We start from the raw sequence: 14,302 nt of genomic DNA, 5'->3' as shown, positions 1-14,302 counted from the left end.
CCACCTGGTTTGTGGTACTTTGTTATGGCAGCCTTAGGAAACTGATATAATAGGGATTCAATATTTTTATTAGATTAAATTATTTCCTCTTTGGAGAAATTGTTTCTCTATTTCCTTTGGTCATTTAGTCCTATGAGAATTTGATAAGAGACTTGTAAACAATCCAGAAGAAAAATTTAATTATTAAATCTGAAACTCTTGAATTTGGAAAGGACCTTCCAAGGTCTCTGATTCAACTTTCTGTTTAATGCTGTGCTTCTCTCCATAACATAAGCTCTATCACGTTTCCTACCAGAGTACCTACAAAAATGAGCAATCACTACCTTACAGGGTAGTACCTTCCACTTAAAATAATTTTTCTTTCTATTTTAAAGTTGTGGTTAATAAATACAACGTAAAATTTACTACATTAACCATTTTAAGTGTACAGTAGTGTTAAGTGTATCCACATTGTTGTAGAACCAATTTCAAAAAAGTTTGCAAGAACTTTTTTTTTCATCTTGCAGAACTGCAATTCTATACCTATTAAACTCCCTGTTTCCCATTTGAAAGCTCCTCTGAAGTTCTTTTTTCTAGTGTGTTCTAAAAGATAGAATTATCTTCTTGCCTACTAAGTAACTAATTCTACCCTTTGGAGTTGATCCAATTGGCATAATGCCTTTTTTGCATGAAAACCCTATATAAATGATTATTTTGTTGTTGTTGTTGCTAGTTGCCTTCCAGGAACTCACAGTCAATAAAGTGTCCACATTTAACCAGGCAGCAAAGGCTTTTGACTTATGTCTAATATTCCTTCGATTTTTGATCTCTTTTTTTGATCCATTTCCACAATGATTACTCTGGTGTAAATCACTCACTTCTCTTCATGTCTTTCGATTTCCATAAATCTCAACCTTTCAAAATTATCATTTAGCTTAATATGGTTCCAGCATAGTATTTTAAACATATTTTTTACATTACATTTCTTCTCTAGGACTTATACGCTAGTCCTCCATTTCCTATGTTAGTCAATCGATTTCATTAGGGCAATGTTCAAGGTCTTTTATGAATGCGCCATCCATACCTATCTAAATCATGTCTTGACTCCTCTCAGTAGGCCCCTCCTGCTGCCTGCTTCAATCCACAAAGTTTTAGGAGGTATAGTGTTTCCTAGCACCGCCTTTCCAGACAGAAAGAACTGTGATTGAATTTTGTCTCTTCCAGGGATGTGATCTTGGCCAATATATTTAGCTTCCTGGAACTTAGGTTTTCCTCACCTGTAAAATGGGGATAATAATAAAAGAATCTACCTTACAGGATTTTTGTGAGAATTAAATGAGAAACGGCAAGAAAAATGCTTGGTAAAGCATTTCATAGTAAAAAAAATCAATACATTGTGATGTTTTTATTCATGTTATTATTTCTGTATGTTTGAGAAGATGACCATTTTATGTGTATAAATCTTATTTCTCTGGTTAGACTTTAAGATTTTTAGAGGCAAGAACCAAAGCGTAAACGTCTTTTGAACTCTCCATTGCCATTGGTACAATGCTGTCCACATAGCATTAAATTAAAACCTGTATTTAATGAATACATGAAGATCGTTTTTCTTAAAATAAGGAGAGTTGGACCAAGAGATTTAATGGAAGGCTAGCAGGTACCATGTTTCAGAAATCATTCTCTTGTATCCTTATTACGATGTGTACATATCTATATTACAAAGAGGAACATTTTATGCCTCATTAGGGTGCTGTAGCAACATTGAAGCTATTTTGATAACAATATGGTCAGGGCATCTGTACAGCAGCTATAGGAAAGCTAATGATGGACATGTGTATTTGCCCACATGTCCTTCTTTGGTCAGCGGGGTAAATAATGAGAAACTTTTCAATAAGGTGAGGTTTTGAAAAAGTTCACTTTCTAGGTAACTGTGATATATGCTATAGAAAATGCCATTAAACTCTTCCTTTGGAGCAAGAGGTCATGATGTTCTCGAAAGTATGTATTCTGGAATGTGCTGATCATTGCATCTTACTGTGTCATCACAAGAAGTTCTACCTTAGCCACAATCAATACCATCATTTAATATTTATGCAGTATCATTTAAATATAATTATCATACAAAGCAAATTTTGCTTTCATACAGAAGCCAAGGTGGCATTATCAATATTCACGTAAGGAGTACAAAGTCATTATTAATGACTATGAAATCTCCTTTTGAATTTCCTTAATATTTGCATACCATATTTTTGTTCAGTTAGAAGAGGGGAGTTTGTTTTATATTACCTAGGTTCTGTTTTCCTTCTGCTTTACACAGTTACCTTCATTGTTCATTACGTACTTTTCTTATCATAATCCAACTTTTAAATGAATTCTTTAATTTAGCCAATATTTACCAAGTGCCTTCTACACACCAGACACTATGTGAGGAGTAGGGGAAATGCTGTTAAACAAAAGAGACATAATTACTGCCCTAAGAAACTTCCATAATTAATTATTTACTTTCAACTAAAACATTTTAGCAAATAAATAACATAGGCTACCTATAAGTGATGCAAAAAACAAACAGTTAAATCTAAAAAGTTTAACTAATTGGCATCATGTAACAGCCCCTATACTCAATATACCTATTAGAAATTTTGGTTTAAATCTACAAGACAAGTGAATTACATTGCATTTTTAAAAATAAATTTATTTATTTTTATTTTTGGCTGTGTTGGGTCTTTGTTGCTGTGTGCCGGCTTTAGTTGCAGCGAGTGAGGGCTACTCTTCCTCGTGGTGTGCGGGCTTCTCATTGTTCTGGCTTCTCTTGTTATGGAGCACGGGCTCTAGGCACATGGACTTCAGTAGTTGTGGCACGTGGGCTTCAGAGTGCAAGCTCAGTAGTTGTGGCGCATGGGCTTTGTTGCTCCGTGGCATGTGGGATCTTCCCAGGCCAGGGATCGAACCCGTGTCCCCTGAATTGGCAGGTGGATTCTTAACCACTGCGCCACCAGGGAAGCCCTACAATGTATTTTTGTAGCAAAAGAGAGTATGGTTGACCCGTGAAACACACAGGGGTCAGGGTCTCTGACCCACAGCGCAGTTGAAAATCCATGCGTAACCTTTGACTTCCCCAAAACTTAACTACTGATAGCCTACTGTTGACAGGAAGCCCTATGGATAACATAGACAGTCGATTAACACATATTTTATATGTTATATGTCTATCCACATATATTTTGTGCATTCATGACATACCTAACATTTTCTTAATTTTTTTCATATTTCTAGGCTACATGGTTCTTCTGCAAGTTTTTTCAAATTGTCACAAATTTCCAAAAATTTTTCCAATGTATTTATTGAAAAAATCCACATATAAGTGGACCAGCGCAGTTCAAACTCACGTTATTTAAGGGTCAACTGTAATTACTTTTATTATTTATCAGGAAAATTAAGGTACATTACTTGAGAATACTTCTACATTTTCAGAATGCTTTGGTTTATTTTTATTGAACTATGAATTATGCTTCAATGTCTGTGGTTTTATGAATTAAAACACATAAGGATTGCTGATTTAAAATGATTTTGTAGATATGAAAACATTATTCTTTCAGTGCCTCATCTTGTTTCTTTGCATTATTCTGATTCTCTTCCAAGGCCTGAAAAATGCCTGTCCAGTAAATATTACCTTGTAAAGCCAGGTGTTCATTAAAAGTTGTGTAGAAGATAAGAGCTTTTTTGGGTAGTGATTCACACTGTCAGCATTTTTCCCAGATGATAGCACATTATTTATAGAGCTAATTTTAATTAAGTGTAGATTTTTATCAAATGTAAATTGACTACTACATAATCAGATCTCCTAACGACTATGTAAGAATTAGTTGCGAAATGACCTGTTTGTTTTCCCTGATAGGTAAATAATGAATGAAATGTTCTACGTATTTTGGTTTACTCAGCATTTCAAAAAGAATTCTTTATTATATAACTAGTTTTCTAAACCCTAGTGGGGGTTGAGACTTGGCCTGCAGTGTGAAAATATACCCTTAAAATAAAAATAAAATCACGTTAGAATTCACTTTTCCATGGTGGGGTCTTCATATTTTAAATGGTGTTATATTTAGGGTAAGGTATTTCCTAGCGAATTTAGTATAAACCTGGGAGGGAGAAATGTTATAAAATTCAGTTTGTGGCTTTTCTAATTCTGCTTATTATAGGTTGCATAGAGTCTCTGGTGATATTACTTACAAACACAAATTACTATTTGTTGTGGTGTTGCAGAGAATTGTAAATAATCTTGGCTTTTTTTTCAATTTATTTGTTTAGAGGTTCTTCCCCCTTCTCACCCCACCCCCCTACAAGATCATATTCCCTCTCCACTCTCAGATTGTTGATACTGTCAGAATCTCCCTAGAGATGATTCCTTGCTATATTATGGAATTAAATAATGTCCAATTCAATTTAATTCAACATAACTATGTGAAAAATTTTTGTTTAAAGAAGTTGATCAAAGCATACTTTAGAAACACATTGAGAATGTGATTTTGCAACTTCATATTTTATCAGGTGCTTTAGATGCTAGATCTCCTTTCCAATCTTCCAGTGTATTGTACTATACTATGTAACCTGAAACACCTGGGTTAAGGCTTATCTCACATATAATTATGATTTTGTCCAGCAGATTAGGCTTTCTTCCAACATTGTTTTCCTTCATACTAATAATAAGTTTGGTCACTTCTGTATGTAATGTAGGATTTTTTTATTGGGTAATATGCCCAGGAGATGGTCAGAAAGTTTATGTGCAAATATGAGATAGAGTTGTCCCTGGTGTAATATTTATTATACATCTGGCAATAGGGTATCATTATGTGACAAAAGACATAAAGAATAACCTCCAGTATGAAATATCTACCAACCTACTGGGGTAGATGGCCTATATTTTAGGCACTGGTATAAAAAGAAATATGTCATTAAATTCATAAGAATGACAATACGAAATACTTTAATTCAGGGAAGACGTACAGGCCTTTGCTTATGGTATTTTTTCCTGATTGAGATATTCTCAATTTGTGTTCCTACCCATTCAAATTCTTCATATTTTCTTAGGAATCAACCACCCTATAAAAGTCTTTTCCTGCTCTTCCATCTCTCAATATACATTATACAGTCTTTTTGCTTATTATTGTTAAAAAATGTTGCAGAGAGGAAATATTGGGAAAAACCTGTCATCATATTATTTGTTCTTAATGCACTATCATAAAGATTCACAGATGGTTCTCTACTGTTTTACATTAACTGTATGCTTATCATCACTTATTTTGAATTTGGAGAAGTATAATAATTCTTTTATTTTGACAATTTTGCCTTGAAAGATTTTGTAAATGCTCCTAATTGTTGGGATTGTTCTCACGAAGAATGCCTTTTGGAGTGGGGCAGTTTACAGACATGGTTATCTACTTTGTGTTGCCTGGATTGTTGAAGATGCTAAAATTTACACTGGACTGTCAGTTATATAGTAGACCCACATTCTCCTATGATATTTCTACTTTGGGATTAAAAGGAGTCGACAATTATTGTTTATGTCCTTAAGTCTTTGGAAGCTAAATTGTACAGCGTTCCTATGCTAAAGTCCTTTTAGTAGGAACCACAAACCTTTAAAAGAGCTCTAAACTATTTTAAATGTTCTCAACCTAAAATATTAAAGTGCATAAAGATACATTCTTAAATAGTTAACTAGCTGGACTTGATTTGAGGCAGAATGGGTATTGAATTATGAGAAACAACGATCAGCAAAAGACAAAAGTCATAGTGTATAGATACCAAAAAAGTCAATTATTAGCCCTACCCAGTTTAGCTACTTGTGACGTTGGGTAAGTCACTTAAACTCTGTAACTATTTCCCTCTTTGTAAATTAGGAGGCTTAAACTAATAACCCCTAACGTATTTTCATTCTAAAATTAGCAAATACCTGCATTCTTTTGAGTGCTGTATATTTCTGTGAATGAAGTAGAAAATAATGAAATGATTACCTAACTATTATGTATTTACCATTAGTAAGTGAAGACAGTTAAGCTAAGCCTCTGTAAGTCTTTAATAGGTTATTGATTCATGATTTTGAATATTATCTTCTAATAAAAAAATTCACTGAGGTGTGAAGCACAATGTGCACAGGACAGAGAATGAGATTTCTGTCTCTTCATCTTAACCTTGTATGGACTTCACAAAGTCATTTATGTAGAACTCACTAGGCCATGCCTTCAGGAGGCCAGTACTCTTTTACACTGTACTGAACTGAGAATCATATCAAGGACTCCAGTACTGATGGGCTCAAGAGAGTCACCTTTATTTCCTCAGGCTTTCTATTCTACTTTGTGCCCATCTTATACAATTTATTGCCTTTGCCATGTATCATGCATATTTTTTGTATGTGCCAAACACTCTACTTCTTGGGGATGCAAACTAAGCTTTGATAATAATTTCCACCATTTTAAGAATTGATTTAGCATATAGTCATTTAGTAAATGTTTTTAAATTAAATTCATCTGCTTTTATACATATGTCCCCCCAAAATTAGCTTGACGACTTTTAGAGAAGCATGAGATTATCTGATCTGTATTTGATCTGTGAGATCAAACCAGATTCAGAATGACATTTCCAACAGAATATGTGGTCAGGCACAGGTGGCTGGGATCACTAGAATGTCTATGACTGCCCTCCATTCCAGCATTTCAGTTGAGAGGTGACCATAGACTGTGGCCTCGAGACTTGAATTTTTTTAACTCTCATTCTTTTGTTTTCTATTGAAGTATAGTTGATTTACTATAGTTGATTTACTATATTACTATAATTTACTAATTATATTAGTCTCAGGTATAGAACATAGTGACTGAATATTTTTAAGATTATACTCCATTTAAATTTATTATAAAATGGTGGCTGTATTTCCCTGTGCTGTGCAATATATTCTTGTTGCAAATTTATTTTATACACAGTAGTTTGTATCTCTTAATCCCCTACCCATATCTTGCCCCTCTCCCCTTCTCTCTCTCTCCACTGGAAACCACTAGTTTGTTCTCTGTATCTGTGACTATGTTTCTGTTTTTTTGTATCATTCATTTGCTTATGTTTTAGATTCCGTATATAAGTGATAACAGAGTATTTGACTTTCTGCCTCATTTCACTAAGCATAATATCTTCTAAGTCCATCCATGTTTTTTCATATGGCAGAATTTCATTATTTTTTATGGCTGAATAATATTCCATTGTGTGTGTGTGTGTGTGTGTGTGTGTGTGTGCACATACCATAGTTTCTTTATCCCTTCATCTGTTGAAGAACACTTAGGTTGCTTCTATGTCTTGGCTATTGTAAATAATGCTTCTATGAACATTAGGCTGCACATTAGTGTTTTTGTTTTCCTTGGATGTATGTCCAGGAGTGGAATTGTTGGATTATATGATAGTTCTATTTTTAGTATTTTGAGGAACCTACATACTGTTTTCCATAGTGGCTGATTTGATTTGTAGACATTCTGACAGGTGTGAGGTAATATCTCATTGAGGTTTTGATTTGATTTTCTCTGATGAATAGTGATGTTGAGCATCTTTTCATGTGCCTGTTGGCTATCTGTATATCTTCATTGGAAAAATGTCTGTTCAGCCTATGTCCTATTTTAGGAGTTTTATGGTTTCAGGACTCAAATTTAGATCTTTAATTCATTTTGAGTTTATTTTTGTATGTGATGTGAGGAAATGTTCTAATTTCATTGTTTTACATGTGGCTGTCCAGTTTTCCCAGCACCACTTGTTGAAGAGACTGTCTTTTCTCCGTTGTATATTCCTGCCTCTTTTGTCATAGATAAATTGACTACAGTTGTGTGGGTTTATTTGTGGGTTCTCTATTCTGTTGCATTGACCTATGTGTCAGTTTTTGTGCCAGTACCATGATGTTTTGATTACTGTGGCTCTGTAGTACAACGTGAAGTCAGGGAGTGGGATACCTCCAGCTTTATTCTTTTCCCTCAACATTGCTTTAGCAATTTGGGGTCTTCTGTTCATATAAATTTTAGGATCATTTGTTCTAGTTCTGTGAAAAATATCATGGGTATTTTGATAGGGATCACATTAATTTTGGGTAGTATGGACATTTTAATAATAGTAATTCTTACAGTCCAAGGGCATTGGATATCTTTCCATTTCTTTGTATCATCTTCAGTTTCCTTATCACAGTTTTATAGTTTTCAGAGTATAGGTCTTTCACCCCCTTGATTAAGTTTACTTCTAGATATTTTATTCTTTTTGCTGTGATTTTAAATGGGATTATTTTCTTGCTTTTTCTTTCTGATAGTTCATTATTAGAAGAGCAACAGATTTAAGTATATCCTGCAACTTTACTGAATTCATTTATTAGTTCTAATAGTTTTTTGGTGGTGACTTTATGGTTTTCTATAAATAAGATAATGTCATGTGAAAACAGTGACAGTTTTACTTCTTCCCTCCCAATTTGGATGTCTTTTATTTCTTTTTCTTGTCTATTACTGTGGCCAGAATGTCTAATACTATGTTAAATATAAGTGGTGAGAGTGGACATCTTTGTCTTTTTCCTGATTTTAGAAGAAATGCTTTCAGCTTTTCACTGTAGAGTATGATGTTACCTTTGGGTTTGTCATAAATAGCCTTTATTATGTTGAGACATGTTCCCTCTGTACCAACTTTTATGAAAGCTTTTTTATCATGAACGGATGTTGGATTTACTCACATGCTTTTTCTGCATCTACTGAGAAGATCATGTGATTTTTATTTTTCCTTTTGTTAATGTGGTGTATCACATTGATTGATTTATGGATATTGAACCATTGTTACATCCCTGGAATAAAACCCCACTTGATCACGGTATATGCTCCTTTTTATATATTGTTGAATCTGGTTTGCTAATATTTTGTTGAGGATTTTTGCATAGTGGCCTGTAATTTTCTTTATTTTTTTGTAGTGTTTTTGTGTGGTTTTGGTATCAGGGTAATGCTGGCCTTGTAGAATGAATCCGGGATTGTTTTTCAATTTTTTGGAATAGTTTGAGAAGAATAGGTGTTAATCTTCTTTATGTGTTTGGTAGAATTCCCCTCTGAAGCTATCTAGTTCTGGAATTTTGTTTGGTGGAAATTTTTTTAATACAAATTCAATTTTTTTCTTTTTTCTTTTTCTTTTTTTTTTTTACTATTAATGATTGGTTCCTTCAGATTGTCTATTTCTTCCTGATTCAGTCTTGGAAGGTTGTACATGTTTACGAATTTGTCCATTTCTTCTAGGTTTTCCAATTTGTTGGCGTGTAACTGTTCATAGTGTTTGCTTATATTTTTGTATCTCTGTCATATTGGTTGTTATTTCTCCTCTTTCATTTCTTATTTTATTTGGTTCCTCTCTCTTTTCTTCTTGATGAACCTGGCTAAATGTTTATCAGTTATTTATATCTTCAAAAAAACAGCTCTTTGTTTCATTGATCTTTTCTAGTGTTTTTTTTTTTTAATCTCTATTTCAATTATTTCTTCTCTGATCTTTATTATTACCTTCCTTCTGCTGACTTTGGGCTTTCCTTGTTCTTCTTTTTCTAATTCATTTAGATGCTAGGTTAGGTAGTTTATTGGAGATTTTTCTGCAATAAACAACCTGTGAGGAAGGCCTGTATTGCTATAAACTTCCCTCTTAGAACTGCTTTTGCTGCATCCCATAGATTGTGGAAATTTGTGTTTCCACTTTTATTTGTCTCAAGGTATCTTCTGCTTTACTCTTTGATTTTTTCATTGATATATTGGATTTTTAGTAGCATGTTGTTTAGTCACCATGTGTTTGTGTTTTTCCCATTTTTTTCCTGTATTTATTACTAGTTTCATACCATTGTGGTCAGAAAAAATGTTTGATATAATTTCTGTCCTCTTAAATTTGTTCAGACTTGCTTTGTGCCAAGCATATTTTCTATCTTGGAAAATATTCCATGTGTACTTGAAAATAAAGCATATTCTGTTTTTGGATGGAATGTCTAGTAGATATCTATTAATTTCAACTAGTCTAATGTGTCATGTAAGACCACTGTTTCCTTATTGATTTTGTTTGGTCTGGATGATATGTCCATTGATGTAAGTGAGGTGTTAAAGTCCCCTAGTATTATTATATTATTATCAATTTCTTCCTCTATGTCTGTTAATATTTGCTTTATATAGTTAGGTGGTCCTGTATTGGGTGTATATATGTTAATGAGTGCTATATCCTCTTCCTGTATTGATCCCTTTATTGTGATATAATGCCCTTCTTTGTCTTCTGTTAAATATTTTGTTTTAAAGTACGTTTTGTCTTACATGATTATTTCTGTCACAGCTTTCTTGTCATTTATATTTGCATGAAATATCTTTTTCCATCCCCTCTCTTTTAGTCAATGTGTGTCTTTAGCTCTGAAGTGAGTCTCATAAGCAGCATATAGATTTTTATGGGTTTTATTTTTTCCATCCAATCAGCCCCCCTATGTCTTTTGATTGGAGCATTTAATCCATTGACATTTAAAATAATTATAGCTAGGCATGTACTTATTGCCATTTCTTGTTTTCAGATTGTTTTTATAGTTCTTCTTTATTCTTTTCTTCTTTTAGTTTCTTGCCTTGTGGTATAATGAATTTTTTTTTAGTGGTAATCTTGTGTTTATTTCTGTCTAGTTTTTGCATATCACTTATGAATTCTTCTGTATCACCTTGTCTGATATTCATTTCTTCTAGTGTTTTTCATTTTAGTTATTGTATTCTTCAGTTCTCACTGTTCTTTTTTATGTTTGCTATTTTTAAAAAAAAAATTCTCACTGTGCTAATCTACAGTTTTCCCTAATTCAGTTAACATTCTTATCACTAATGCTGTGAACTCTTTTTATGATAAATTATTTATTTCTGTTTCATTAGTTTTTTACCAGGGGTTTTATCTTGTTTTTTCAATTGAAACATATTCCTCTGTCTTCTCATTTTGCTTAACTTTCTCTGTCTCTATGAAATTAGGTAAAACAGTTACCTATTGCAGTCTTGAAGTAGTGTCTTTGTGTGGGAGAGACACTCTACAGTCTGCTATCACCTTGGTAGGAGATGGGCCTAGAGATGGGGGGCAGCTAGAACCAGAGCCAGGTGTGAGCCATTGCTTCTCTGCTCAGTGGCCAACACTACCCTATTGGGGGTGGGAGTGGGTCCCAAGTTGCTGAAGCAGAAACCCTGAGGGTCGGGTCTAATCTTGTTCTATTTCCTCTAAGTGTGTGCTCACCCTCCTTCCACACCACCACCCTCAACCCAGAGGGGAGCAGTGCTGGGGTAAGATGTGCCATCATGGGTGCTCAGTGTCAATCAGGGTGTGGCTATGGCAGTCCTGACACAAGTCAAATTCCCATACTGCTTCTGATGTGCTACCTTTGTAAGCACTAGCAATGGCTGTTCCCACCCTTTCAGATGCCATTCTGGGTCGGAGCTGGCTCTGTCCATCACAACTGAGCACTCCTTTTGGCTGCTGCATGTCTTGCCCTAGTGCAGAGCTGTGTTGCGAAGCAAGCGGGGCCAGAGCAGGCGCTTGGCTCGGGCTGGGGTGCACGCCAGGGCAGTTGAGAGAAACCAAAGTCCTGTGCTTTCTCTGCCTTGTTTCAGGAGTAAGGAACTGTGTACAGGTTCTTCATGAACAAAGTCGAGGTTTCTTACAGCCCTCCTGTTAGTCTCACTGGTTTTCTAAATAGCTAAGGGAACTTGTGTTCCCAGTGTTGTACCCCAGGGCCAAGCACCTAATATTTGGCTCAAACTGCTCACTCCGCAAGGAGGATCTCCACCAGTATAATCTCCTTCCTCTTCTGTGTCTCCTCCCAGGGGCACAGGTCCTGATCTGATTGCCTCTCTTCCCTGTCTCCCCAAATACATGTGGAATTTTCATATATCCTTGGTTGTACAGGAGTCTTTCTGCCAATCACCAGTTAGTTTTCAGTGAGAATTGTTCCACATATAGTTGTATTTTTGATGTATTCGTCAAGGAAGGTGAGCTCTGCATACCCCCATTCCACCATCTTGATCTGACTCATCAACACCATGGATTTTCAAGGCTCATCTTATCCACAGTGTTCTCCTTATTATAAGATACTATCCACAACTCTTCTACTGTATTTTTCCTTATTATAATATACTATCCCAAACTTTTAATATTCTTTTCTAGGTCATCAAATTTTGGCACCTTAGTTGTAGAATGATTTTATTGATAATTTAATTTAAGAGATTAGGCATCTTAGTAAGGAAGTAAGGGAGGGTACAAAAGCAATGTTGTTTAATAGTTCGTGACATGAATGAAAATGAAATATGTCGCTGAAATTATTGGCCAGTCTAGGGAATCACTCCTATATATATCTGGGCCACATCCTAAATTAAACTCTGGTTAGCAGAGCTACTGGTTCTTGATTTTATGGTTTGACCATAGTTATGATTCACATGTGCCATTCAACTGAAAGATTGCTTAGACAATTAGAATGAACAATTAGAATGTTTTAGCAGCTGCTACTACTCAGAATGTGCCTATGCTGAGTACCAAGCCAAGTGCCTTCAAATTACTTTGACCACAATTGTAAGCACAATTAAGTTGTCTTTGAGTACCTTGAACTCTGTGTTCTCCAGCTCGCTTAATGTCATATCTCCATGACTATTTTGTCTGTTTAAAAAACAGGAATAAATCAGAGTTACAATTACTGTGAAAAAAGGTAACTCAAAAGCTGAACTGGGTTAAAGGAAAGCACAAAGAAATCAAAGGTGCAAATTAAATTTCCACAGTGATAAAAATTTGCATGATATCAAACAGTGAGATACCCTATTAGCTGATAAATAATCTCATTGCTATGTACCTTAGTGTATCTTTATCACATTTTATGATAATTATTTCTTGCCTGGGGACATTTGTTAATAAAAACATTCAAGACTCACTAACAGAAAGGTCATAAGATACACTTTTCTAATTAAATTTTGGGATGAATCAAATACATTCTTTGATTTACACTGTGTCTAAAGAATTTGGCTCATATGATCACAGTTGATTTGTGGCAATTATGAGAACGTTAAAGCAAATCAAATAAACAGAAAAAGATAATAGTATAATTAGTATAATTTGATGCAGCTTTAAGGGCATGTGTTATTAATGAAATCATCCATAAGTTATTTTTGGAAACTTTGATATATGTAAATATTAAATATTAATAGTTCTTGGACCAGATGATCAAAGTGTTCATTAAGCAACATTTCTCATTACTCTTCTCTGTACCTTTGTGCTGTTTCATCTGATTTCTGTCCTGTTTATTCCTTAGAAAGAATAGGTGCTCAGTATTGAGGATGCTTTTCAAAGCATAGATGAGAATTTAATATGTATCCCTCAATTTATTAATCAAAGATTTTAAAGAAGAGTCAATTTTATGTTTGGTATAAGATGGCTAAGAGGGGGTTCTTGCTTAACAGAAGGACACAGATTACAATGTGGTACTCCAAACTATGTTCTAGTTTAGAAAAATAATAATCAATACAAAATTGTTCAAAGAACAATAATATTGTTAAAGCAATAGTTAATTTTTACTCATCACACATGTATCAGACACTATGCTCAGGCTGAAATATTTATTTATCCTCTTAACAGCTCTGTGAGGTAGTTCCTGTTCTTACTCCCAGACTTCATCTAAAGAGATGTGAAGCTAAATGCAACATTTGATTCTGAATTAGATCCTGGACCAGAGAAAAAGAATTATGTTTCTTTTGCTATAAAGGACCCAGGTGGGATATTGGCAAAATTTGAATACAGTTTCTAGGTTAGGTTGCAGTTCATTTTCTGATAATTGTAACTGAATATACAAGGTAAGAGAATGCCCTTATTTTTTAGGAAATATGCACTGAATCCTTTAAGGATAAGGAGCATTGTATCAACTTGCTCTCCAGTGGTTCAGAAAAAAGTAAATCATATGTATATAAATATATATTTATAAATGTATATATGAGAGAGGCAGAGCAGGTAGGAAAATAGGGAAGGGAGAGCAAGGAAGGGGAAGTAAATCTGTTAAAATATTAACATTTGGGGACTTCAGCAAGTGTATGAGAATTCTTTGTTCTATTTTTGTAACTTCTCTGTGTCTTAAATTATTTCAACAATAAAAGTTTTGTAACTTTTCTGTAAGTCTTAATTTATTTCAACAAAAATGGTTAAAAAAAAAGTTTATTTCCTTTAACTATTCTGGTATCAGTCCTCTCCTTAGTGATGTATATATTCTGCTTTGTAAAGAGTGTCATAATGTTCTTTAATGGCATAGAAACATTTTCACCTA

This window comes from Delphinapterus leucas, chromosome 2 (assembly GCF_059928025.1).
Source record: "Delphinapterus leucas isolate spDelLeu-1000000601 "Yukka" chromosome 2, BTC_Dleu_Yukka2, whole genome shotgun sequence".
In the NCBI taxonomy this organism is placed as follows: Eukaryota; Metazoa; Chordata; class Mammalia; order Artiodactyla; family Monodontidae; genus Delphinapterus; species Delphinapterus leucas.
The sequence above is the reverse complement of the archived record's forward strand: the minus strand, read 5'-3'. Positions refer to the sequence as shown.